Here is a 25,113-nt window from a genome sequence, read left to right on the forward strand (position 1 = left end):
ATATCCAATCAGAAGGTGAAGAATTTCATGTCAGTGCAGGAATTTGTAATTAATGTCATCTGTAATGCGTAATTGCAGAGAAAATTGTCTTAATGAAAATGGAAAAAGATTAACAGAATTTGCATCATATAATAACTTAAAGGTCAAAGATGTATAACTGGGAGGAGGTCTCCACGTAGCCTTTTAAAGAATGTGGAAAACCAACTGGGGCTTCTGACCTAATGTCCAATCCTAATCTACTTGTGGTGCACCGTGTTAGGTATACTGAACTGGATACTGACTGAACAATGAATCTGCTCACAATTGAAATTTATCATTGGCTTAAACCACAATATAAAATGGTACAACATGACAGAATTTAATGCTGGCCAGTTAAAACAAGGCCATCCCATTGTTTTTGTCAGGAAACCAGAGCAAACAGTGAAAAGTCAGCTACTGGAACAAATCTCCCAACTCAATATCAACATAGTTCGAGGTTATTATTACTATTACAGGCAACTCCAAGGAAGACTTAGACTCATCGAGCGAGTTAAGTGTAAGAATGTGTATAACATGCCTAAGTTAGTACCACTGGCAACAAACCAGAATGGGATAGTTAGTATAAAGGATGAGGATAGCGGTGGGCCTAAGGAACTCTTGCACTTTATGTACACTAATGCCAGAACAAGCAGGAGGAATTTCTGGCATTGGTTGGCTCATCCTAGGCAAAGGTTATTAGCATTAGTGAGACATGGCTAGCAGAAGATGATAATAGTTACTGGGATAGAATGTGAAAGGAATAGTGTGTTCAGAGAGGATAGAGAAAAAAAGAATGGGGGAAGAAGTGTTATTGATGACAGCGAATGAAATGTGACCAAAGAGAACAGAAGTTCAACTGCAGGCCAGTGAAAATAGCACATTTGAGGTTATCTGGTGTGAGATTGAGGCCAATAAAACAAAAGATACAGCTGGATGCTGCTATAGACCAGGGGATGGAAAAGATGAAGATAGTATGCGTTGGCAAATATACTCAATGAGTGGAGAATAGGTAATTATTATAGGAGATTTCAACTATGGAAACATAGATTGGAAGGAGGAGAGGACACATTGGAGGAAGGAAATGGATTTTATGCAGTTATTAAGGGATAATTACCTGAGACAGCATGTAATGGAATATACTAGGAGTTCGAGAATGCTTGATCTAGTAAATATCTGAGAATTTGTCTATAATGAATATGACTACGTTGCCACCAACTGATGAGAGTGATCATATCGCCTTGACCTGGAAGGTGGCTAAGCATGTGGAATTTTCAGTTAATACGGGTTATACGTGGAATTACAGGGCTGGTAAGTATGACAAGCTTAGGAGATTGTTTGTATCGGTGCCATGGCATGTAAAACTGCAAGGGCTAGATGTTGATGGTGCATGGGAAGTGGTAAAGGAGTGTTTGAGGGAGGTAATGGTAGACTGCATACCTAGTATCAGGAGAGTAAATCAAGCAGGAGTTAAATGGATGAATATCATCATCAAGCAGAGCTGCAAAATAGAAACAATTGTGGAGGGAATTTAAGGAGAAAGGGAACCTCCAGACACACGAACAGTACAAGCCACAGGTCAGAAGGGTAACAAGTGTGGTAAGAAAGGCAAAAGCAGATTATGAAAGGAAGTTAGCAGTACAGGCTAAAGAGCATCCCAAGCAGTTCTTTTGATGTGCTGCAAGTAAAAGAAAGAATGTAAATGGCAGAATGATTTTAAGAAATTCTGATGGTAGGGAGATAACTAAATCAGTCAAAATAGTTGAATTACTAAGTGAACATTTTGCAAGAGTATATCATCCAGGAGTGATGATATTGCAGGAACAAGAGAGCCAAAGGCTTATATGGGAACTGAGGTTCATGAAATAGAGGTGCATAGCATATTACAGAACCTAATGTGAATACAACTATGGGATTGGGTGGTATACCAGCTCGAGTTTTACATGAATGGGCGAGGGAATTGTCAGTGCCCTTGACCATATTGTTTAATCTAAGTCTCAGCTTTGGGTTAGTCCTGAGGGGTGGAAAGAGCGGAAAATTGTTCCATTGCATAAAGGAGGCTCCAACTGGGTTTTCCTCAACACACTATCAAGTTGATAGCCAACTTGTATAAGGAGCAAGAAGCCATGGCAAGAACAGGTGTTGGATTGACTGACTGGCTTCAAATTGGAAAAGGAGTTAGGCAAGGATGTTTACTTTCTCCTCATTTGTTTAGTATATACGCGGAGGAAATCAGGCGTGAAGCATTGGATGAGCTAAGGACAGGAATTAGGATAGAAGGTAGATTGATCAGTAATCTGAGGTATGCTGATGATGCAGTACTCCTTTGTAATGACATGGAAGAACTAGGACTAATTCTTGACAAAGTTAACAAGATCAGTAATAACAGAGGACTTCAACTCAATCCTAGCAAGACAAAGATTATGGTTCTCAAAGGAAATACAAACAGTGAAACTCTTGAGAAACAAGTGTATCTTAATGGAGAAAGAATTGAGGAAGTCAGCAAGTTCGAGTACCTGGGATCCATTACTAATGTGAAGAATTGCTGTTCAGAAGACATCAGAAAAAGATTAGGAATGGTAAAACAACAGCCAGAGACCTATCTAAAATCTGGAAGGATAGATATCTCCATGGGAACAAAGTTAAGAATTTTGGATGCAGTTGTTTTTTCCAACAGCGACTTATGGATGTGAGACTTGGGACCTAAAGAAGTCAGATAAGAAACGGATATCTGCTTTTGAGATGTGGTGTTACAAAAGGCTGTTGAGGATATCATATACTGAAAGGCGTACAAATGAATAGGTGTTAGAAAAGATCAGCAGAACTTTAAGGCTCCTTAAGGATATTGACAGAAGAAAGTTAAAATATTTTGGACACATAGAAAGGATGGAAGGGGGATTTCTCAGAACAGTAATAGAAGGTAAAGTTTCTGGAAAAGAGGAAGGGGTAGACCATCAATGAGATGGATTGATGGTGTGTGTGTGGAGTGACTGATCTTCAGAGAGTTGAGGCCACAAGGAAAGCAAACAACAGGACTACATGGGGAGGCCTGGTGTGGCACATCACCGAGCATCAGAGTGATCACATGGCAGATGTAGATGCCCAGTGAACATAGAGAGAGAGTGACAACTGAGTTGGATAAAGGTAATGGATTTACAGTGGTACTGCTGGACTTTGCAAAGGCCTTTGACAGGAAACCACATGGAATTCTAATCAGTAAACTGCAGCACATGGGTATGGATATAGGGATAAGGTTAAGCATTTTAGGATGAAAAGATTGCCAGGTGTATACCACATTGGTGGAACCTGTACTCCAGGAAATTGACAAAGCCAGAGACTTGGGAGTGTTAGTGGATAGGGAGTAAAAGTTTAGGAGGGGAAGGGCACATAGCAAAAGTGGCTAAAGCAGCTCATCAGATCACTTGGTTACTGAAGAATACTTTTACGAGCAGAGACAAGCAGGTTATTGTTTCGCTTTAGCGAGCCTTGATAAGACTCCATCTTGACTACTGTACACAGATATGGATGCAAGGGTTTCTTGGTGATGAGGAGGAGGTGGAGAGGATCCAGAGGCAAGTGACCAAGATGGTGGAAGGTCTATGGAATGAACCTTACAAGAACAGATTGAAGATCGTGGGTTACAGAAACTGGTTGATAGGCAGAAAAGGGGCGATATGATTCAGAGACACAAATTACTGAGGGTTTTTACAAGATTAATTCAGAGGAAATTTTTCAGAACAAGATGGTGATGGAAAAACTAGGGACCAACCATGGAAATTGAGTAAGAGTGTAGTTAGCAAAGGTGTTAGAACTAGGATTTTTGCTTAGAGAGTAGTGAATAAGATAAGTGTAATAGGTTACCAGTCTGTTGTGGGTGTCAAGACTGTGAATGAGTTCAAAGTAAAGTATGACAGATACTGTGCAAATGTTGGATAGTCCTTGACATGATGTTGGCTATCAACTTGAGAAGTATCAACGGAAAAGAAATGGAACCAGAACAAGAAATGAATAAGTACCAGATCAAGATAATAGGCATGAATGAAACAAAGAAAACAAAAACAGGTGTGAGCTTTCTAAGCGACAAATATAAAATGCTATATTCAGGCAATGAAAATCAGGTTATCGTAGTATACAACACTAAATATGAGGATAATCTTCTTGAATGGTGGCAATATCAAGTAGAGTGATGTGTGCAAATATCAGAATGGTGAACTGGAGAATGAGACTTATTTGTGCTTATGGTCCCACAGAAGGTTCTAATAAGGAAGAAGTAGAGGAATTTTTGGAACATTAGAAAAGGCAAATGACACAATGAAAAAGGAGAAGTTGGTCCTTGTTTGAGATCTAAACAGCAGAGTAGGAAATGTTTCGGAAGAATTTGGGGAAAAGCACAAAGCTAATAATAATGGTAAATGCCTGCTGAATTTCTGTTCAGGACATGGATTAGTTATTAGTAACACCATATTAGTAAATCTCATGTTCCAACATAAAAATGTGCACAAATTCACACGAGGGAAGATGCAAGAAGTAAGAAAAGTCTCATTGACTATGTTTTAGTTGATAGTGATGTTTTCCCACTGGATGAGGACACAAGCCTATACAGAAGATTTGAAATAGGAAGTCATCATTATTTAGTTTTGAGGTAAATGAAATTGAATTTCACACTGAAAAAAAAAGTGTGTAAGAAACTTCTAAAATGAATCTGTTTTATAGTGTGTTTCCACTTTCTTTTTACAGTAGAATCTGTTTATTGTGATCACGATAATATTATCAATCGGCTATTGTTATCAAAATCAGTCAGTCCCAAAACACTCTATTTAAAATTAATTAAAAATAATCCGTCTATTATAATCAAAGTTCCAGTTATTGTTATCAGAATCCTGGAATGTTTAGCCTTTTGTGTCTCAGAATTCTAAGAAATAAGGATTAATCAGGAGAAAATTTGACAAAAACATTTGTTGAAACCTGACTTTTTTTTGTTAATCTTCCGTAAATCTTTAATCTCCCGGGCAAATGCAGAGGGTCTAAATACAGTATAATTTTGATTTTTTGAGTTTATTGTCGTGCTCTCTTTAAGTAAGTGAATTTGACTTTAAGTGCTCGTTAAAACAGCCCTTAGCATTATGGAAGAAGCAAGTAAAAACATAGAGTTATCTTTTCATGAAAAGCAAAGAATTTTGGAGTGCTATGATAAGCTGCCCAAAATGAATCAGTGTAATGGGCTGTATATTTAAAAATTTCACAACCACTCCTGTGTAAGAGCTTTAAAAATAGATCAAACATTGAAACTTCAGCATTTACTAATGAGAACATGGATCGGAAAAGAGCCAGATCTGGTAAGGATACTCAAGTTCAATCAGCATTAAAAATTTGGTTTAGTAATGTTCGTGAAAAAAATGCTTTGATTAATGGTCCTTTGATGCATCAAAAAGCAGAACTCGCAAAAACAATGGGCAAAGAAAATTTCACCACAACTGATGGATGGTTTAACAGGTGGAAAAAACACTATTGTGTACAAGCATATTCATGGTGAAGAAAAAAGTGATGATTTTTTATCAGCTGATGTGTGGATTAAGACCGAGTGACCAAAAAGTATTGCTGAATATTGTCCCGAGGATATTTACAATGCAGACGAAATAGGACTATTTTTGTGCAATGCCTGAGCATACTTATGTTTAAAAATGAAAGCACTAAAGCAGGGGTGTCCAACCTTTTAGCTTCCCTGGGCCACATTGGAAGAAGAAGAGTTTTTTGGGCCACACATAAAATACACTAACGATAGTTGATGAGCAAAAAAACTTAGAATGTATAGTTAACATATTTAAGTAATTTAAACTTCATTAATTCATGAATTTTTTATTATAAAAGTAAATGAAAAGACAGCAACATGAAATTAGTGAGATGTTTGACATTGTTTTTGAGACACTAATGCTTCGATATTTGGTTTGATGGAAGTAGTTGCAATTCTCAGTGAATTCTCAAGGTGCTCATCAGATATTTTGGTTCTAGTTTTATTCTTCGTGTGCTTTATCCTTGAAAATAGCTGCTCACAAATGTAGGTACTTCCAAATAGCGATGACATGAATAAGGCATGATTGTGAAGCAAGGGATATTTTTCTCTGGGAAGATATAGCTTATAGAAGTCCAGTAAAGAGACATGATTAAATTTTTCTTTAAGTTGAATGTCAGATTGTAGCTCTATGCATTCCATTTGAAAATTGGCAGGTAATATGTTTATGTTGACTGAAAATGGAGTCGCAAATATATCAAAAGATTGATGATTTTTCCAGAAATCTTGAAACCTCTTCTCAAATTCCTGTATCAAATTGAAAAGCAAGGCTGCATATTTTTCGTTGTTCACAGGACTGTGTTTAGCCAACGTGTCGAAATGCATAAAATTGTTTGCCTTAATTTGAGATTGCCATAGTTTCAGTTTCATTTCGAATGCTCTTATAGTTTGAAACATTGTATTGATCAGTTGGTTTTCACCTTGAAGACGCATGTTTAACTCATTTAAATGAGTGGTCAAGTCTAATAAAAAGGCCAAATCTGTGAGCCAGTTTTCATCAAGTTCTGGCACAAATTTTGTTTTTGATTCCATAAACGACTTGATTTCATTTCACAAATCATAAAATCTTTTCAACATTTTACCTCGACTTAACCATCTTACTTCCGAAAAGTAAATGATGTCCCCCATAGTCAGCATCCATAAATTTAAGGAATTCCTGGAATTGGCGATGATTCAATCCCTTTGCCCTTATGAAATTTACAGCCTTGATGACAATCTGCATGACGTTATCCATCTTTAAAGCTTTTGCTCATAAATTTTCTTGGTGTACTTATGCAGTGATATTTCATCATACTTAAATTTTGGGAGGCAATTGCATCATCTTCTATTAATTTTACAGGTCCATCTCTTTTACCTATCATTGCTGGTAATGATAGGTAAAAGAGATGGAGAGATAAAGAAAATCGCTTTAACGTATCTCTTGATTTAGTTGTGTCTTTTAATGGCACTAAAGAAGCCATTTCTTCAGTGATATTATATTCGTCATCAATACCTCTAATAAAAATTGTCAATTGAACTGTATTAGTAGCATCAGTACTTTTGTCTATCGCCAAAGCATAAAATTTAAAATTAGCAGCTCTACTCTCCAAACCTTTTTCGACAGATTTTCCTATTTCATCAATTCGCCTGGCTATAGTCTGGTAAGACAAACTGATTTTAGAAAAATCCCCTTTTTTATCAGGGCAAATTATGTCTGCCACGGTTTCCATATATTGCTTAATAAACTCACCATCGGCATACTGTTTTGATTTTTTTGCTATCAAGTTTGCAACCACATAACTAACTTTTACAATAGAATCCGCTTCAGTTGTTATTTTTTTAAAAAAACTTTGTTGAGATGATAAACTTTTTTTCAGTTCCACTATTTTGTCTTTACGACACATTCCTTGATACGTACTAAATTTCGCAGTATGTTTTTGCGTGTAATGCCTTTTCAAATTGTAGTCTCTGAAAACTTGCACAAATTCCTTACAAATTAAGCAGATTGCCTTAGTATTTGCCTCGACAAAAAAGTAGTCGTCTGTCCACTTTTCGTTGAACAATCTTCCTTCTATAATTTTTCATTTTTTTTGGTTCGGTTTTCTTTTGAGACGCTGTGGAAGCCATGCTGGAATTTAAAAAAAAAAATAGATTGAAAATTAGAAAGCTAGGTTTAATAATCACCAAATCGCCAAATTTTTACTACTAAAAAAATTACTCGCCAAATCGCCACAAACACACGTAAAGTCTGCACCTTTCTTCAGCGTCAACTCGACTGTTTAAAATTGCACATTGAAAGCCGTACCAGCGTACCCATGGCGCACATAGAGAGAGACATCTATTGCGTGGTAAAAGTAGGAAGCAAGAGCACCAGCGCCATTTATTATGTCAAGAAGTAACTACTCGCATGGGCGGCAATTGCGAATAAATACAATTATTTGAGAATGATTTTATGAATCTCTCATTGCTAAAGAACATGTTAAATTCAAAAGTTCATTGCTTATAAATTAATAGCATGTTAAAATTGTATTTGTAGTATTATTAATGGTATTTTTTAGTCACAATCTCATAAAGTTTGTAAGTTTACGATTTTTTGTTGGGCCGCATTCTAGCCATCCTGAGCAGCATGCAGCCTGTGGGTTGGACAAGCCGGCACTAAAGGATTTAAATCTTTAAAAGAGCGAGTGACAGTTCTTTGTTGTGCTAATATGAAAGGTGAGAAATGAGAACTCCTGGTGATTGGAAAAAGTAAAAATCCTAGGTGTTTTAAAGGTGTCAAAAGTTTGCCTACTGTTCTAGTGCAAATGCTTTGATGACTAATGACATTTTCAACAATTGGTTTCAACAAATTCCCATTAAGTGGGATCTTGAATTAAAGTGAAAAATTGCCTTGTTAGTAGACAACTGCACTGCACACACAAACAAATTATCGTTAAAAAAACATCAAAGTAATCTTCTTGCCTTCGAACACTACATCGTTAATTCAACCATGTGACCAAGGCATCATACGAGCTTTTAAAGCCTATTATCGCAGGGAAATTCATGCGAGAATTATAGCTGAACTCGATTATATAAAAAATCAATCTGATGCAAGTGCAATTGCAAAAAAAGATTTCCCTTCTTGATGCATTGCATTTGCTAGCAATGTCATGGAAGCAAGTCTCAGAGAACACTATTGAAAACTGCTTCCAAAAAGGTGGATTTTTTAAGACAAACTCTGAAACTCCTTCTTCAGAAGAATTTGAATATCTTACAAATGAAATTTTTGATAAAATCCCAGACGGTATGTCAAAAGAAGAATTTGAAAATTGGTTGGATATTGATAACAACGTCGAAGTAGTGGCTACAATGACAGTGTCAGTAATATGTCAAGCTGCTTCTGATGAGAACTTTAAACTAATAGAAGAAAGTGAACCTAATACCAGTAAAGAAGAACAAATTTTAGAAGCTCCTCCAACCAATGCCCATCTCTTAACGGTTTACAGTGCTTGTGTGGAACATGCTTTCTGCATAATGTATCAAAAAGGAAATGCATGAGAAGAAACTATATAATCACTTTTATCTGTTACAACTTTACTTCATATAAAGGAAACTTTATTTTTGGATAACTATTCGTTTCCCTCATAACACACTTAACAACCTTTTTTGACTTCAGAAAAAGGTTAAAAAACTCTCTCTCTTCTAAAACTCTCAACTCCCTTTCAGAACACCATCTCTTTCTGTGTTCTCATGAATGCAACAGCTGTTCTATTTTTCTTTCAGTAATTCAACTTCCTCTTCAGAAATACAATGTTAGCACAAGCACACTGCAGCCTAACATGATAAGCAACACGGTGCTGAGATGAAGGGCACTTATAAACAAGATAGTAGTTCTTCAATGCTGTGTAAACTCCATCGGAAAGGTCAATAATTTCTTCTCTCAAGTTTATGGTACAGAAATTAAAAATTACACTAGAGACGAGTCCTTTTTACAAATAAAAATATCTCGATCAGATAGTTTTTGAAAGGCAGTAACTAACAAAGCTAGCTTATATAAACATTTCTAATTATTACAAGAAATAATGCATTTTTCAGCTATGCATTTTTGGAAATTTTTAACTACATGATAAATAATAAAATATATATATATATATACACATATATATACATAAAAATGTTACCATTTCGTTTTTATGTAATTATTTTATCAAAATCAGACATTCTTAAAAATTAATGTAAGAAAATCTTATATCACTAAATAGCAGATATCCCACAAGGGATATTTGCATATACTACTGATGAAAAATTTCATCAACTGAAAATCCTGTATAAGAAATTTATGTCTCAAATGTATCACTTCACTCTCTCTCTCTCCCCCTCCTGTTTGCTAGTGTCTGCAACCTACAAATTCTCCACCTATCATCATAATCAGTATTGCACATTTCTGATATCATTTTTAACACTCCTTTACACCAGAATCACAACAGAAACCAGGAGACCAGGCCTGCACACAGTAGTCCAAGTGAGATCTTATCAAGGCCATATAAAGAGGCATCCATATCTTTACATGTCATAGTTTATTTCAGCATTGCAATTATCTTTTGAGTTGTATTTGCAATCTTTTATAGATAGCCCCTACACTTAAACTTCCTATTTACTATTACTCCAAGATCCATAGTCTGATCAGTTTCCTTCTAGTATAATCCCACGAATATAATACATTGGATATTTGATCATCCCAAAGTGCATGACTTTACGTTTACTGACATCCATATTCTTATGCCCACAATTCCGGCCTATTCAAATCATTCTGCAAGCACTGCATATCAGCAGTATTCCTGATTACCCTACTTGTCTTTGCATCATCAGCAAATAGTATGTTGGCTGTCAAATCCTTTCCAATGTCATTAACATACAGACTGAATAATAGTGGAACAAGGACTGATCATTGTGATACCAACTGGTTATGGGCAGTACTACCCTTACATCATGTCCAGACTTGATATAGGCCTAAGCCTTTACAAGTGTTTTACCCTATGCCTGTTTTAGTTATCATTGTAGTCATTCTCTGGTGGCAATGCCATGCCACCAGTGCCCTCAACGAAAGAACTTTTATATCCTGCTGTGTAAGCCAAAGCTGTCTTAAGTCCTTATAACTATCTGCACTTCATATGCCATGTAAAGAGATGGTGGTGCTGGTAAACCTTGGAGTTGTCCCATGCTCCTCTTGTATCTTACTAATTAGATCTTTGTTATTCTTATAATACTTTACCTTATTATTATGGCTATAGGCTAGTGGGTGCCCTGTTCCCACCATCTGAGCATCTACTACCTAAACATCAGACTGGCTTATTCAAACCCAAGGAGGTCCTATAATGTGGTTCCACCGCAGTCTCCCAACCTTTGTTCTTAAAGTGGCTGTTCAGAATGGAGACAACGGCTTCATGCCTACACATGCAGACCACATGGGTGCGGAAGCAACACTGGGCTATATGAGACAATGTCTGAATGTAGTGGCAGCCAGTCCTACAGTTTGAGTCGTCACTACCTCATCAAGCTGTGCAGGCTCGAGTGGGTAGGACATTGATCCTCGTTCTGATAAGGTCAATATACTCGAACCCAGGGAGGAGTCTGGTGTGTCATCCCTTACCCAATCATGCTGGGGAGGTACCAGATATGACTCTTTTAAAGGAGCACCATCTACAGAACAGTGAAGCAGAGATGTCCATCTCTTGTGCTGACTCAATTAAGGTACCTTGATAACGGGACCAGCCTTTAGCCCACCTAAGGTCATTTTGTATTAATGGGCTATAGAAAGCCTCTCTGCAGATAGGGGAAGAAGAAGATAGATCCAACTTCGTGATTCTGGACAGCCACAGGCATAGGATCAGCCATCTAACTGATGGAACCCCAAGCCCGCTGTGTTTCACCCTCGTGTGGAAATATGCAGTTGGGGTGTCAGGTGACAGTCGGAGTCATGATCTCATGGCTGAACGGATAGCTCTGTCCATTCGAGACAGTACCGAGATATATGTCCTATCAAGCACCAACTTGTAGTAAAAGCGAGGTAGGAGATAGTGGGAAAGGAGAAACAGTCTTTGGGGGCTTGAGAGGAGCTTCTCTACTCTTCCAGTTCAAGAAAACCTTGCTTCTTCTCTCCATGTAAATTTGTGCACATTTTTAAATTGGGACATTGTGTTAGTAATAACCAGTCCATGTCCTGAGCAGAAATACTATAGGTATTTGCCATTATTATTAACTTTGCTCTTTTCTTCCTATTAACATCTAATTAATATGCGTTTAAATTTTCCCAATATATTTTTGTATGTGTGACAATCGTTTCCTACTCTGCTATTTAGATCCCCAACATGGACCAACTTTTCCTTTTTCATTGTGTGATTTGTTTTCTTTAAAGCCTCAAAAAATTCCTCCACTTTTATCTTAGTAGAAGCTTCTGTGGGACCATAGGCACAAATGAGTCTCATTGTCCTGTTCCCCATGCTGATATTTGCCTACATCACTCTACTTGATATTGCTTGCCATTCAAGAAAATCAACCTTGTATCTTGTGTTAAATACTATATCTACAGCTCATTTTCCTTGATTGTCACTGCCTGAATATAACATTTTGTATTTATTGCTCATAAAAATCTCACCACATTTTGTCTTTTTTGTTTCAGTCACCCCTATTATGTCGATCTGGTACTTATCCAATTCTTCAACTAGCTCCATTTCTTTGCCATTCATGCCTCTTATGTTGATAGCACCAATCTTGAACTCTGGTGATGTTGAGTTGGAGTGTGCTTTCAGATTTGTAGCTGACCAGTAGCTGACTTTTTGCTGTTCGCCCTGGTTCCCTGGCAAAAACAACAGGGGCCTTGTTTAACTGGGTGACGCCCTAGCTAGCATGAAATTCTGTCATTTTGAACCATCATTTTATATTTTGGTTTAAGCCAATAAGAATACAATTTGGTTCGTTAAATCCCAAATTGCCAGTCCATCCTCCTTTGTTCAGTATCCAGGTGGATACCTAACAGGGTGCATCACAAGAAGTTTAGGACTGGCCATTAGGTCAGAAGACCTGGTCGGTTCTCCGCATTCCTTTAAAAGCTATGTGGAGGTCTTCTCTCAGTTATACAGCTTTGACCATTAAGCACCCCTAGAGAACACTTGTTTTGCTATCTTTCCTCTTCCATTCTGTTTAAGTGACCATACCACCTGAAATTAGCTCTGTTAACATGTTCCAGAATGCGAACAATGTCAAATTCTTTCCTAATATTGTCGTTTTTAATAAGACATTGTCACTGATGCCATCTGCCCTAATCTTTTTTAGGACTCTCATATATATGGTCTCTGGTCTTTGGTCAAGTGTAATTTTTCTAACCCAGCTCTCAGATCCATAAGTTAAAAGACTGTCTTTTATAAAGCTAATTTAGTGTTTTGACTAATTTGTCTCTTATTCCATATGAATATATGCATACCAGCTTTACTAATTCTGTTGTCTATTTTCATGTTTAATTTACCATCTTCACTAAAAATTGTGCCTAAATACCTGAAATATTTTTTACTTGTTCTATAAGTTCAGTATTCAGGATACAGTTGATGTTTTCAATGTCTCTGCCTATTTTCATTGTCTTTGTCTTTTTATTGCTGATTTTCATACCAAATCTCTTACCACAGTTTAGTCAATTTTGTCAAGGAATCTTGCATTCTTGTACTGGATTTATTCAGAAGTATAACATCAATTGCATAAAGTAAAGAGCTAAGATTAACATCACAAATTATGATATCAGATTTAATACCACTTTCCTTCCTAATCTGATCCATATAGAGAATGACCAAAAGTGGAGATAATGTGACCTTGTTGCCCACCTGATTTAACTTCAAACCATTTTCCTGTACCTCCTTCAATTCTGACTGCTGACTTACAGCTTAAATAGAGACTATGTATTTCTTGATATACTGTTCCATTTCCACCATATACTGTAGCGTTTGAAGGAATTTCCTCTTGGCATATGCCTTTTCCAGATCAACAAAACAAATACAAATCCTGGTTATATTCCCAAGATTTCTCAACTATTTGTCTTAAAGTGAAAATCTAATTCTGACAACCACTATTTGGTCTGAATCCTGCTTGTCTTCACCATGCTTTCCTTTCACAATTTTTCTTAGTCGTTTCTCAAGAATAGTTGCATAAATCTTACTAGGAACACTCAGAAGCAAAATTCTTCTGTAATTCTCAAGTTCAGTTTTATTCTCTTCTGAATTGTGCAGTGTAGAAGAGGTATTCTGAATTATGCAGTGTAGCCACTGTAAAACTTTCATACCTCCATATTTCAGCATTTCTGGTTGAGTATCATCTACTCCAGCTGCCTTTCCACATTTCAGGTTTGTGATAGCTTTTTCTACTTCAAGTACAGATATATATTCCAGATGACATTCCTGTTGAGTGTTTCCTATCACCATGCTGTCACTGCTTGTTTCATTTAGCAATCTTTCAAAGTAATTACTCCAGACATCTAGAATATCATTTTCTTCAGTTTTCATGTCACCTTTTTATCATCTCTGATTCCTTTATATTACTTTTTCCTCCATTTCTAAGCTTTTTCAATAGTCTCCAGAATATTTTGCCATTATCCTGATATGTTCTCACCATAGTCTTCCCATGACTTTTGTTTAGCTAGTTTTACACAGTGCTTCAGCTTCTTACATTTTTCTCTGTATTCTCTAAGAGAACAATCTGACTTATTTGCCAGGAACTTTCAATATGCAAAATCTCCCAGGTTTGGGGCTTTTTTTTTTTTTTTTAAATTCTTTCATTTTTTCTTCAATGATGTGTGTGTATTTGAATTTCAAATAGAAGGAAACTGAGAACTTTAAAATCATCTTCATATTAATTAAAAATACCAAGAAATTATATACTTGGTTTAATCCTTTATCCAAGTGTAAGCAAACAAGTTTGCACCTGAACTATTATTCAGGACTGGGACAACTCGTATATAGAAGCTTATGACCTCACATTGCTTGCCTTAGTATCCCATGATGCATTATGGGAAGGGTCGTTATCCAAACCAGTTTCAACCTTTATTGAGGTCTCATCAGTGGGAGCCAGACCCGGAGGTGATACCAAGGTTGAAGTAATACAGAAGTTATATTTTCATATACAAGTTGCCAAAAGGCATCACACCTTATTATTAAAATACTCTGGATTAGAGATAGTTGTTGGAAGTTTTTTCACTTGGTTAAACTATAAATTAAAGATATCAAGAAATTATATATTTGGTTTAATCCTTTATCGATGTGTAAGCAAACAAGTTTGCGCCTGAACTATTTTTCAGGACTGGGGAAACTCGCATTATACATACCCATAAGGATATGTGCTTTGCATTATGGGATACTAAGGCAAGTGATGTGAAGTCATAAGCTTCTATATACAAGTTTCCCCAGTCCTGAGAAATAGTTCAGGTGCAAACTTGTTTGCTTACACTTGAATAAATGATTAAACCAAGTATATAATTTCTTGGTATCTTTAATTTATAGTGTAACCAAGCGGAGGAAAAACTTGCAATAACTATCTTCATATTCTAAAGCAGTAGGAAGAAATGTTCTTTTTTTTAAGAATGGTTGTGCAAAAAATTATTATTTTTTTTTGTTTTAGAGGAAAAACAGGTACGAGTTAAGAAATTTGTATTTTATGGCCATTATTGCCAGCTGAAGAAACTGTGTGTTATCAGTTTAAAGTTTGTGCATTCCCACAAAATCCTGTGATTCTGAAGAGAAGAAATTTTATGTAATATTTCTTTTTCAACTGTGTTAAATGTGTAATTCATTCCTCTCTTTAGGAGATAAATTTATTTAAAATGATTAATTGTACATAGTGCTTGCAAAACATAAATATTTACCTTGCAGCTGTAAACTGTCCTACTTTGGCCAAACAGGCAGGACAGCAAATATCAGGATTTCAGAACACAAAGACTACATCCAGTTTCACCAGTACAGCTACTCTGGGTTGGCAGACCATGCCTTAGATACTCACCATAGAATTCGTTGGAAGAAAACTAAAATAATACACTGCGGCAAGTTCAAGTATGAAGGATTATTCATGGAATCATCAGCTGCTCTAAAAAACGTTCCAAACTTCAACAAATTTGGGTGCATGAAACTATCCCAAATTTGGGAAGCCTACATTATGAGAACTTCAGCCCAACGGCCAAGACAACCCAATTAGCCCGCTAGGGGACACCATTAAGACTTTAGGAACAATATTAGTTTCTTGCCTTCTTCCTCATTTGCTTTTGTTAGTGCCTGCGTGTACATACCATATTTGTATGTTCCTGAAGATGGCAACGTGACGTTGCCGAAATATTGAAGGTATTCATTAAAGTTTGCTTTAATTAATATCCGTTATATGCATTGTTAATTCCTTAAGCTAATTACCAGTTTTGATATTTAGGATAGCAGATATTTCAGAGATTTGTGAGGTGTTGCTACAGCATAGGGAATGTGGAGGGTTGAGACAAATAAATGTATAGGCAACTTGGCTCACTGAGCAAGCAATGGGTGATGTCAATTATGACAATATTCATTGCAATGAAGAGATAGCACCAGAGAATAAACAGAATGAATTTCTGAGTTCTTCAGGGAGAAAAATCTTAGGCAATATGCAACAGACAGCACAGGAGGATTAAGAGGCTTATATCTGGTTATATCATCAAAGTGTGCGATTGAATGGAATGTAATCTTCCCCAGTTGGTGAGAGTGACCATGAAGTGGACAACTGTGTTGTAGCCTGTCATATGAGAATACCTATAAAGAAGGGATATATATGATATATATATGTAGAACTACAAGGCTGGTGTTTATGAAAAGCTTAGGACACAAATGAGAACTATTGTATGGAAAGTTGAGTGGAAAGGAGACAGATACCATTTGGGCACTAATGATCAAGAGTTATTTAACAGCAGCAATATCCAAGTGTATTCCAAAGGTGAAAAGGCTAAATAAGGTAGGAGTAAAATGGATGAATGAAGAGATCAAGCATCAAATATGGAAGAAGGCATGAAAGTACTATGAAGGCTACACAAGATGAATGTTCGTAACAATCAGTTGCATGAATAGTACTAACAGCAAGCCAGGAATTTTACTAGCATTTTACTAGTAAAATGCTAGTAAAACAGCCAAACTCAATATAAGAAGAAATTAGCTAATCATGCTACAAATAATCTTACTGAGTTTTTTTTTTTTTTTTTTTTTTATCTGGCAAGTAGCATAAAAATTGACTCTGGGAGAATGATACTAGTTGATAACACTGGCAAATTGGTAACCAATGCAGCAGATATAGTTGATGTATTCAATTAGCAGTTTATAAGTGTATTTCATCTTTGTGAAGGTGACATCATGAGAAGCTGGAGTGTAGAGGGTATAGTGGAGGAGGGAATGATAGTGAATGAGCAGGAAGTATATGGGGGATTAAACAAACAACGTTAATAAGGCAGTAGAATTTGAGAGTATATCACCACGTGTCTTGAGGGAATGCCCTACAGAATTAATGGCACCTCTGATGCAACTATTTAACATGAGTATTGCAACAGGACAAGTCCCAAAGGAATGATAGGTGCAAAAATTGTTCCACTTCACAAAGGTTCATCATCAAATTCCTGACATGTACCCTCAAGGGGTGTACAGGATATTATAATAGTACTAAATGAAGAACTTACATCATTAGTAACTTTCTATCAACAATTTTCCTCCAAACCAATCTGTTATCTGTCAAGACTCCAACATTATCAGATCTTATATTTCTGTCTTCTAGGCAGTTTTTACTATATCAATTCACCTATATCATGATCTTCCTCTGTCTTTTTTCCTGCCAACCTGGCAAAGAACACTTGTTTTGCTAATCTTTCCTCTCCCATTCTGTTTAAGTGACCAAACCACCTGAGATTAGCTCTGCTAACATTCCTGGATGCTAACAATATTAGCATCCAGGAACGTGTTAGCATAGCTGATCTCAGATCCATAAGTTTGAGCAATGTCTTGTATACAGCTAATTTAATGCTTTGAGTAATTTCTATTATTCCACATAAATTTATTCAGTTGACTTCGTACTATACCAGCATTGTTGATTCTGTTGTCTATTTCCATATTTAATTTACCATCTTCACTAAAAATCAAGTAGTGGAAATGTTTTATTTGTTCTATAGGTCTCCATTCACAATACAGTCGATATTTTCAATGTTTCTGCCTATTTGCATTGCCTTTATCTTGTTATTGCTGATTTTCATACCAAATCTATTACAGCAGTTATTCAATTTAGTCAGGGAATCTTGCAGACTTGTACCAGATTTATTTAAGAGTATAACATCATTTGCATAAAGTAAAGAGATGAGCTTAACATCTCCAATTTTGATATCAGGTTTAATACCACTTTCCTTCATATGTGATCCATATAGATAATGAATAACAGAGGGAAATGTACATCCTTGTATGACACCAGATTGAACATCAAACCATCGTCCTGTACTTCCAATAAGATAGACTACAAATTATAGGCAAATTTGTGGGTCTGGGGTTGTTGTTAAGTTCTTCAAGAAGTTAGCGAAGACTAGAATTCAGAAATTGATTGTTAATAGCGTTAGAGGGAAATCATGTTTTAGCAATCTGCATACATATTGCAACGAGATAAGAAATCCACTCAATAAAGGAAATGTATATACAGTGGTGTACTTGAATTTTTCAAAGGCCTTTGACGGACTTACATGAAAACCTAGTAGCTAAACTGAAACAGATGAGATTAGATAACAGATTAGGAAGTTGGATAGCTGACTGCCTGTAAGGTATGTTCTAGCAGGCTGTGTAGGGAGGAGTGGTATCCCAAAACAGGAAAGTCACTAGTGGAGTGTTATAGCAATCTGTATTGGGACCATTATTATTTAACTTGTATGTCACTGACTTTGGGACCTGCTGAAATGTAGATGTGTAGTTGTTTGCTGAGGATGCAAAGTTGGGAAGAACTATGAGAAGTGGAGCAGATGCGGCCTTGCAGGATCTGAATAGGTTGTGTGAGTGGGCAAATGAATGAATCAATCTGTCGCAAAGTGGAAGGTCTGGAAATATGACGCTAGGCAAGGTTGGGATGCAGAGTACACAATTAATGGAGAAATTTTGAAGGAAGTGGAAGAGGTAAGAGATCTGGGAGTGATGGTGGACAGAGACTTGAAGTTTACGGATCACATTACTAAAATTGTAAGAACATTCCAACAGATTATGGCAATAATGAGAAAGACACTGACATGCAGAAACAAAGACGTTATGATTCCCTTCAATAAGGATTTGATCAGGTCACATATGGACTTCTGTGCATAGATTTAGTCATCTGGTTTTCCAGGGGATGAGGATGTATGAGAGAGGGTCTAGATAAGGTTTACTAAGTCAGTGTCAGGTCTATGAAGTGTCAGGTATCCAGATGCCAAGGCTTGAGTGCTGGGAAGACATCATGTTAGAATTTTAATTAAAGTATTGACACACACACAAAAAGACCAAAGACAACACAATAATTACTGAAACACATGGCTATGACTCTGAAGGGCTATCTAGGTTAGATGTACTCCCTGAAGATATCTCAATGACAGATGAAATATTAGAAGCATTAAAATTAGTTTTTAATCCTTTCTTAGAGTTGTCAATACTCCATTAAACCTCCAACAGCAATGTCAGATACAAGGAGAGATTCAGGGAATGTAACTTACAGAGCCTTGTGAAAAGAACAAGAGGGGACATGATTGAGATATATAAGTTTGTGGAGTGTTGTCACCAGATTAATGTAGAGGTTTTTCATAGAGTAGAGGGAGACAAATATAGAACTAGAGGCAAAGCCATCCCTGGAAGCTGTATGAGGAGGGTGTGAGCAAGGGAGCAAAAAGCAGGTTCTTTGCATAGAGAGTGATTGGTGAGTGGAACAAGGAAACTAAACAGGTTTAAAGCACAGTTCGATGATCTTTTTGCAAGAAGGAATGCAGACCTCCTGTGATGTATCCTATGACTCCATGGAGGTCAGATGTTATTAATAAGGTATGACAATAGGAGGTCTGTCATATAAGATTAATTTTTGGAGAACAGTTGCTGATATAGTTTAATAATAACATGAACTTTATCATGTAGTACTCTCATAGTATCCTATATACCCCTGGAGAGTACAAGTGAGGAATTTGATGATGTGGAATATATTGTTAACTTGGTATATTGATATGAAAGTAATAATTAGACTTCCCCTGATGAGTACTTTAATTCTATAAAGGCCAGATGTCATCATCATCATCAAATTCCTGACAGGTACCCTCAAGGGGTGTGTAGTACTATGATACAGGACATAAAAAATTTACATCATTACTAACTTCCTATCTACAATTTTCCTCCAAATCAGTCTGTTAAATGTCAAGACTCCGATGTTATCAGGTCTTCTAATGCACTTTTCACTGTATCAATCCACCTATATCTTGGTCTTTCTCTGGGTCTTTTTCCTGCCGACCTGGCAGAGAACACTTCTTTTGCTAATCTTTCCTCTTCCATTCTGTTTAAGTGACCATACCACCTGAGACTAGATCTGCCATCCCTGGATGCTGACAATATCAAGTTCTTTCCTAATATCCTTGTCTTTAATATGATATTGCAATTGATGCCATCTGTTCATGCTCCTAATCTTTCTCAGGACTCTCATATCTGCAGTCTCTAGTCTTTGGTCAAGTATTTTACTTCTAACTCAGCTCTCAGATCCAGATATTAATATACTTAAAAAACTTTTGTCTAAAATTTATTACAATCACTGCCTAAAGCAAACTTAGCTCTTTGCTTTGGGCAGTGCAAGTCACCAGGATTCTCTAATTAAACTGAATAATAGCTGTAACAAATTTGGCATGAAAATTAGCAATAAAAAGACCAACTATGAAAATAGGCAAAAGCATAGAAAACTTCCACTACATTCTGAAACAAGTAAAATATTGCAGCTATTTAAGCACAGTTTTTATTGAAAAAGGCAAGTTAAATCTGGAAATAAACAACAGAATAAACAAAGCTGGTATGGTGGCTAGCCAGATGAATAAATTTATATGGAATAAAAGAGTTATTAGCAAAAACACTAAACTAAAAGTATACAAGACAGTGTTGAAATAATTTTCAAGTTATAGATTGGAGAGTTGGGTTAGAAATAAAGCAATTGATCAAAGATTAGAGACCACAGAATGAGAGTACAAAAAATAGGGACGTGAAAATTAATGGCAATGTGCAGAATCATATTAAAAATGAAGACATTAGGATGGAATTTGACATTATTAGCATTCAAGAATGTGTGATCAGGGCTAATCTAAAGTGGTATGGTCACTTAAATAGAATGGGAGAGGAAAGATTAGCAAAACAGATGTTCGATGGCAAGATGGCAGGAAAAAGACCAATAGGAAGACCAAGGTTTAGATATGACAATATTTCAGTAATGACAAGTAACAGACTAATCTGGAGTAAAATCATCAATAAGAGATTAATAATAATATAAAGTTAATCAAACTAATGCTATCATAATACCCTGAACTTCCATCCCTTGAGGGTACATATCAGGAAATTGAGGCTATCAATCTCTCAAGAAAAAAACTAAAATTATGGCAATCAAAGAAAAAATGTCATCCAAAGTAAAATAGTAATACACAAAATAATGAAGCAAGTCAGCAGTTGAATTATTTGGGCTATAAACTAAGTTACAATGAAGATTTGGACATTTACAAAATCAATAAATTCTCCAAAGTAAATGGAATAAAATTAAGGCTGGCAATAGAATAGTTTTCAAAAAAAAAAAAACACCTAATAATGTACCGTAGCATGGAAAATAAGAGAAAGAGATAACGAAATAAGTCATTGCAGAAGAAATTAAATATATGCAAAGAACAACAGGCTATACAAGACTAGCTAAAAAGAAAAATTAAGATATACTGAAAAAACTAAACCAAACACCAATAATAGAAACCACAGAAAAATACAGAGTAAAGGGAATGAGCATCTAGAATGAATGGCATATGATAGAATATCCAGGAAGATAATGAACTACAAACCAAAAGGTTGAAGAAAAAGAGGCAGACTAACGAAATGCTGGGCTGAGACAAACAGGCCACCTGGTAAATTTGGGAAAGAAGGAAAAAGAAAAAGTTTTTAAAGATTATATTCCACAGTGTTTTATAGACTTGACACTTCAGAGTTTGTACTGTAATTCAAAAGCAGTTCAAACTCCTGACCATCCATAATAAAAACTTAATTCCTCTAACCATATTTCATCATCATCATCATCATCAAATTCCTGCCATGTACCCACAAGGGGTGTACAGGATATGATAGTACTACATGAAAAAATTATATCATTACTAACTTCCTATCTACAATTTTCCTCCAAATCAGCTTGTTACTTGTCAAGACTCCAACATTATCAGATCTTATATTTCTATCGTCTAAGGCACTTTGTACCATATCAATCCACCTATATCTTGGTCTTCCTCTGGGTCGTTTTCCTGCCAACCTGGCAGAGAACACTTGTTTTGCTAATCTTTCCTCGCCCATTCTGTTTAAATGACCATACCACCTGAGATTAGCTCTGCTAACGCATTTCTGGATGCAGACAATGTCAAGTTCTTTCCTAATATCCTCATTTTTAATATGATATTGCCATTGATGCCATCTGTTCACGCCTCTAATCTTTCTCAGGACTCTCATATCTGCGGTCTCTAGTCTTTGGTCAAGTGTTTTACTTCTGACCCAGCTCTCAGATCCATAAGTTAAAACTGGTTTGAACACTGTCTTGTATACAGCTAATTTAGTGTTCCCCCTAATTTCTCTCTTATTCCATATGAATTTATTCAATTGACTTCCCACCATACCAGCTTTGCTGATTCTGTTGTCTATTTCCATATTTAATTTACCATCTTCAGTAAAAATCGTGCCTAAGTAGCTGAAACGTTTTACTTGTTCCACAGGTTCTCCATTCACAACACAGTTGACATTTTTAATGATTCTGCCTATTTTCATTGTCTTTGTCTTTTTATTGCTGACCTTCATACCATATCTATTACAACAGCTATTCAATTTAGTCAGAGAATCTTGCAGACTTGTAGCGGATTTATTTAGAAGTATAACATCATCCGCATAAAGCAAAGAGCTGACATTAACATCTCCAATTTTGATATCATGTTTAATACCACTTTCCTTCATAATGTGATCCATATAGATAATGAATAACAGAGGGGATAATGTACATCCTTGTCTCACACCAGATTTAACATTAAACCATCTTCCTGTACTTCCTTCAATTCTAACTGCTGACTTACAACTCAAATAAAGACTAAGTATTGCTTGATATAATGCCCCATTGACACCATATAACTGCAGCATATTGAATAGCTTCTCTCTTGGCACCTTATCATATGCCTTTTCCAAATCGACAAAACTTAAATACAGATCTTTGTTATATTCCCATGCTTTCTCGACTATTTGTCGTAAAGTGAAGATCTGATCCTGACAGCCTCAGTTTGGCCTGAATCCAGCTTGTTCTTCACCAAGCTTTTCTTCCACAATTCTTCTCAACCGTTTCTCAAGTATACTTGCATAGATCTTGCCAGGAACACTCAGTAGGGAAATACCTCTGTAATTCTCACATTCAGTTTTATTTCCCTTTTTATATATGGGTACTATGAGAGCTCTACTCCTATCATCAGGAATTCGTCCCTCTGTCCAGGCTTTCTGAACTATGCAGTGCAGCCACTGTAAGACTCTTATACCACCATACTTCAGCATTTCTGGTCGAATATCATCTACTCCAGCTGCCTTTCTACATTTCAAGCCTTTGATGGCTTTTTCTACTTCAAGTATGGATATGCATTCCTGCCTGCATGCCTGGTCAGTGTTTTTTACCACTGTGCTGTCATCACTGCTTGCTTCATTTAGCAGTTTTTTCAAAGCCATACTTCAAGGATATCTTTTATTCCAGTTTTCATGTCACCTGTATCATCTTAGGTGACATGATACAGGATAACCATATTTTTTCCTTCAAAATTTAGTTCAATGAGCTGTACAATTTTTGTTGTTGTTCCTTTTCAACTAGTGCATATTTAATTACAGTTACTATGCAACAAATGTTGAGTACTAACTGTACTGATGCCAATTAGATCCAACAAATTTGTTTTGTTCAAAGCTGAAAAAATAGAGCGAGAGCAACAAATGGGAGACGCGATAGAAACATACAAGGTGGCAATGAGATCTTACAGTATAGTCACAAGTGAGATTTGACAGATCAACAGCATAGGCCTGTGTAACTCAGTGGAAATAGTGTTTGCATCCAAGTACTAGGAAACCTGAAGAAAGAAAAAAGTTCAATTCTAGTTGCCATTCTTATTCTAAGTCTTTCTTCAATCGGTTCCTGAGTTAGTTAAATCTGGCACGACATACAGGTTTTCCTCCCAGAAACTCAAAAAAAAAATTGACCACAGAACCCCACACTATTTCAAACAACTTTGTGTTAGAATAAGATACTGTGAGGTGGCAACACTTGCCTTCTGCCTCTTAACTGGATGACAATTAAAATTAGTGATAGTCTTGGGCTAGAGATCTCTGATTGGCTGCTGGTGGAGAATGAAATGCCTACTCAGTCTCCAAAACCCAGATATAAAACAGCCTCACCTACTACTTATAAGGGAATAAGACATTAGTGGATTTTTTTAACACATAGCTCGCAGCAGTGAGGGACTGGAGAACTTGAAATTACCACCTAGAAATGAAGAAAGAAGTAATAGTGTGGTTAAGAAGCATGTGGTTCAGCCAAATTCTTCTCCTGATATGTGGAATAGGCCACCAGTTGATTTGCGAGTACATCTTACAATATTTTGGAAAAAATCGCCTTTATTTCTCAACATAGTCTCCATCAAGGTCTAGACATTTGGTCCAGCGAGTTTCCAATTTTTTCATCCCATCTTAAAAGTAGGATTTGTCAAATTGTGCAAAACAGTCATTGACAGCCTTGATGACATCCTCGTTTGAAGAAAATTTTTTCCCACTGAGCCAAATTTTTAAGTTTGGGAACAAGAAGTAGTCACACAGGGCCAAGTACGGAGAATATGTTGGATGTGGAACCAATTCAAACCTCAATTTGTGCAACTTTGCCATTGCGACGCCCAATGTATGGGATGGTGCATTGTCTTGATGAAAGAGCACTTTTTTGTGTGCCAATCTTGGCCATTTTTTCTTCAGTTCTTCTTTTAAACAGTCCAACAATGACACATAATAGACTCCTGTTATTGTCTTACCATTTTCCAAATAGTCTATCAAGATAATTCCTTGGGAACACCAAAAAAACAGAAGGCCATCACCTTCCCAGCTGATAAAATGGTCATCGCTTTTTTCGGTGCTCCGAAAAAATCCTACTAATTGCAATTAAACATCACCAAACACTGCATTGAAATGTCTTTTCGCATGAGTTTTTGATCGACAGGCAACCATCGCGGTTGAGATGCCTATAATCTCACGTACTTTCACTTGGTGGTCTTCTAT

The 25,113-nt window shown here is 36.4% G+C and overlaps 1 protein-coding gene across 1 annotated transcript in view; it reads right to left on the minus strand.

The window, feature by feature from the left end:
* LOC150104475 (LIM domain kinase 1-like) overlaps positions 1-25,113 on the minus strand; it is a 390,472-nt gene that overhangs the window by 233,716 nt on the left and 131,643 nt on the right. The window lies entirely within an intron of this gene.

This window comes from Typopeltis vanoorti, chromosome 7, assembly GCF_054136105.1.
Source record: "Typopeltis vanoorti isolate ZY-2024b chromosome 7, IOZ_Tvanoo_1.0, whole genome shotgun sequence".
Taxonomy (NCBI): domain Eukaryota; kingdom Metazoa; phylum Arthropoda; class Arachnida; order Uropygi; family Thelyphonidae; genus Typopeltis; species Typopeltis vanoorti.